The sequence below is a fragment of the Dermacentor albipictus genome, chromosome 3, assembly GCF_038994185.2.
Source record: "Dermacentor albipictus isolate Rhodes 1998 colony chromosome 3, USDA_Dalb.pri_finalv2, whole genome shotgun sequence".
NCBI lineage: Eukaryota > Metazoa > Arthropoda > Arachnida > Ixodida > Ixodidae > Dermacentor > Dermacentor albipictus.
The window spans coordinates 22028853-22033093 of record NC_091823.1 but is presented as its reverse complement, the minus strand read 5'-3'; the positions used below and the strand labels follow the sequence as shown (position 1 = coordinate 22033093).

Genomic DNA, 4241 nt, shown 5'->3' with positions numbered 1-4241 from the left:
CTGTATAGTTCGCCACTGTGCGATCATTCGAATGCAGGGAAGCTCACGTACCTTGGCCCCCCGGTCGCAGCGCAGAGGCCGGAGTCACCCTCACCTAACCGAAAAGTCAGCAAGCCGCCTCTTCGCGCCCATCGGCAATTTACTTTTCTTTCTCTCGAATAAACGTGAAATGTTTCCTTTATTTGCAGTCCCTGAGCAACAGTGCCGAGACGAATCATACACAGCACAGAGCGCGCACTGGTGTGTCCTCGAGTCCCACATTTACTATATTATAGTAAAAGGAGCGCAAAAATAACGGCAACACAAGACAGAGGAGTTTTTCGGTGCTCCGACTCCTACCAGGCTCGGGCACCTGCGAAAACGTGCGGCAGGTCGCGATTTCGAGCTACGGCATCGCTGTGGCTGCGCCTCGCTCACAACCTACGCTGCCGGCGCTGCCTGGTACAGCTCTCTCGGATTGCGTGAACCCGACACTACCAACGACTAGAGCATCGGCTTTCGGTAGCCTCTCTGACGAATGCCCTGGCGAATTACGCAAGAGACGAACAGCGGCCAGACAGGCCACGCCATCTCGAGACCAAGGTTTTGCTGGTCGTCGCAATACGCCGCCCTGCAGAACCGCACCCGCAGCTGAAGTGGCGGCGCAGCATGCGTCAACAAGGGCACCCAAGGCACACCCGCGACACACGCAGTTATCTGACACTGCCACCATTGCGCGCCGTTCGTCGACGCCGACTTCAGAGGAAGCTTTAGCTCGGACCCAACTCCGACGCGGCCCATTCAAATACATGTAAAAACGAAAAAAACGTTTTTCTGAGATAACCCCTGGACCGATTTCAATGAAATTTGTTGCATTTGAAAGATAAAGTTAAATTCTAGTGACTGTTGGAAGCGGAATTTTGATTTAGGGCCTGAATATTGTTTAAAAGATTTTCAAAAATTCAGAAGCTTGAAAAAAATAGAAGCACGAAGTTTACAAACTAATAGCTCTGCATCAAGAACAGATATCGCGGTTCTATAAACGGCATCCATTAGATCATTCAAAGCCGACAAATTTCATATGTTATTTTACATCTTACGTGAATTTGTTACGTTGTTTACGAGGGTTCTGCGAAAGTTGTAACTACATAATAATAAATTTTTTGAGATTCATGTGTAAGATGTCAAATTTGTCCGCTTTAGATGTGCCATTAGGTACAATTCACAGAATTGCGATATCATTTTTTCTTGCTGAGTTAGAGAGTTGTAAACTTGATATTTTCGTTTTCTGAAAATTTGCGATTTTTGCCAATTTTTAATAAAAAATTGGCGATCTAAATCGAAAATTCGAAACCAACAGTCACTAGATTTTAAGTTTATCTTTTAAATGCAACAAACCCCGTTAAATTTGGTGCAGTGGTTGCCGAGAAAAACGAATTCTCCTTTTACATGTATTTAGATAGGAGCACCCGAGCTAAAGCTTCCTCTTAAGCGTTGTTCCCCTCATGCAGCCTCAACTCTCGGCACACGCAGAGAACCGGCGCCTCAACTCTGCTCGCCGTGTCGCACCGCACGGGGCCCGCAGACGTCGACAACGCAGCACGACGATCTCAACGCACAAGACAATGCACCCTGTGTCCAGACACTCTCACCCACGAACGCCAGTGTGCCATTCGCCGCGACACTGACTTTACCCGGACTTCTTAACGGACGCTAGGAATTGCCACTTATGGATGTAGGCTTGCAGCCTCTTCTTTCTATACGCGCCTCTTGCACATATTTCAATCGCGCTTCGCGCTAGAAGGGAGGCACTGAAGCGGCGGGGTTCTCGCCTCCACAGCCGGAGAAGAGGACGACGGCTCACGTGCACGTAGCGCGAAAATATAGAACACGCTAGCGCGCTTGCACCAAGGCTGGCCGGCATAAATAAACCGTGGCTACGGCGGCTGCCTCTTCGCGCCGCCTCCAACAGGTACATTCTTGCGCTGCTTTTACTACGATGGTCAACCAACTCGCCCAGTTTTACACTCTATTGCATTTACTATGTGCGCTATACTTCCGAAACTTGTTCCTGTATAAATCAACTGGACCAAGTTCATACCATTTTCATGAAGATGCAGCGCATAAGAAAGGTCAGTGCACATTTTAAACTCGAGACACTAAAACCAATATGACTCGATTCTAATCAATCCACATTTTGCATAGATTGGTACACGGTGAATTTCGGCGCCAGCTTAATATTATGCATAGGTTACACATTTGTCACATAGGCCACATAATTTAGCTTGTGGCACGTTTTGTTTATTGAAGTTTACTTCATCATCATCATCATCATCAGCCTGGTTACGTCCACTGCAGGGCAAAGGCCTCTCCCATACTTCTCCAACAACCCCGGTCAGAAGTTTACTTGCCATTGGCTTATAAAACTTTTCATAACTCCGTACAGACATAAGTTCTGCGTTTGTTCTTTCTTCTCGACTTTCAACCACAACACAAAGGGGTTCTGTAGGCTGGAAATTGCTTTTAAACTTCGGCAGATAATAAAGCTTCATCTGTTTCTCAACATTCATGTTCACGAGATTATGTACTTTTTTCCAAACCATTTCGTTTCCAGCCTTCGAGACCGTACACTCAAAGTCTGAGACGTAAGATGCTACAGCGATGTGTTTATATTCAGCTTCTTTCGCGACACCATTTCACAGTATATATAGTTTCACAGATTTCCAACCTTCTCACAGTATAACTTCCCCATACAGTCTGACGGATGACGGTAGGACGTATAATTCCGGCCACTGAGCGCAATTCTTTGAAGAAGCTGCTGTGTCATGCTTTAGCGTCTGTACGTCGCTGTAATTGTCCTCTTCCGTACACACGTGGCTTTATTCTTTGTTGATTTAACACGCCGGGCGCAATAATGCGTCCACGGCGTTTCGAATGTTTGAAATAAATAAAGAAAACCGGAAGGCGCCAGACAGCATAGTCAGATGAGCCTGGAATCACGCGGTGTAACCGGAATAAGCAAATGTAGACTCGCACGCAGCCACAGGCATCGGCTCGCTTACGCAAAAAAAAAAAAAACCGCGCACGCAGCGCTCGAAACACGATACGCAGCGGCGTACAGGTATAACGGCTGTGTCGGGAGGTACGCGCGTGGGCAGCCAACGCCTCTGGCGAAGTTCAGCGAATCGAGTATCCGCGTTCAACTTCAGTCCGGCGAACACGGGCAGGCTCGCAGTTGCGGATAGGTTTTCGTCAGCGGAATGCGCGCGCGCCAACACCTGTGATGACGCAGTACCCTTGGACAAGAATCGGTGCAAGCGCATCCTTGGTCTCAGGTGGCCAGTCAGCGCTCTGTTCCTGCATCGGCAGCCGCTGCTCGTCGTCTCCTTGCAGCGAGTTGTGTGCTTGCAACCTCTGAACGCAATGCAGAGCAAACTCCAGCACGCACGAACATATAGATAAGCCTTCTATCTTTTAGTGACGAGCGGCACGTAACCTTCAGCCGAAGAGAGGTGTTTGCATCTATTGCGTGCACTTCCCTCTGCCTCAGCTGACGGTTATACGGATTATGATCTACCAGTGTTAATATAATCCCTTAATATCGGTGACATACTTTCGTGTTCTTTTTTTCTCGCTAAAAAACTTTAATAGCGCACAGAAGAGCAGTAGGTTTTGCTATTTCATTATCATATTACCTGTTGCGGTAGGTCACTGGCTATAAGGTTCTGTTCTGTAACTGAGCGCGACGTCACGGGTTCGGTTCCTTGTCTATACAACGCCGAATTCAGAATTTACTCAAGAGCGGTTCACTGCAGCGTCCCTCGTAGCCCACGTGTTATAACATTGGGTGTTAAGCCCCCTAGATTCGGCCTTATATATTTGAATGAGTCCAGAACATAACCAAGGGCATAAAGAATAAGAGTAATAATGAAGCCTCTCGAATTCCCCCATCAACCGTTCAACAAGAACTACACTGACCATACAACCGAACACGCGATGTGAAGCTCAAGGCGATGAAGGAGACACCAGTGGAGATCGGTATAGAGAGATGTGCGAACACGGACATTTTATTTTCGTGTTTTATGGTTTTACAATGGCGCGACGTGTGACGATTATGAGAATCATCGACAAAAGCATCCTTGTGACGTAAATAAACGTTTCATAGATCGAAATTGTGCCTAACGCGAAAGGACAATAAGCAGCAACAAAATTTTTATGACTAGAAGACGATCTTTCCGAGATCTGGCTACAAAGGGGTCCCT

General features: G+C 47.2%; 1 protein-coding gene across 11 annotated transcripts in view; it reads right to left on the bottom strand.

The window, feature by feature from the left end:
* Positions 1 to 4241, bottom strand: part of LOC135903907 (leucine-rich repeat-containing protein 24-like) — a 1007861-nt gene that overhangs the window by 268675 nt on the left and 734945 nt on the right. Inside the window, exon 1 of one of the 11 annotated variants that reach the window (XM_065434371.2) lies at positions 52 to 176. The exons of the other annotated variants lie outside the window; for them this stretch is intronic. The gene's annotated coding sequence lies outside the window, so the exon portion shown is untranslated. Of the gene's footprint in view, positions 1 to 51; positions 177 to 4241 lie in introns of those variants that run through there. 11 annotated transcript variants of the gene reach the window in all.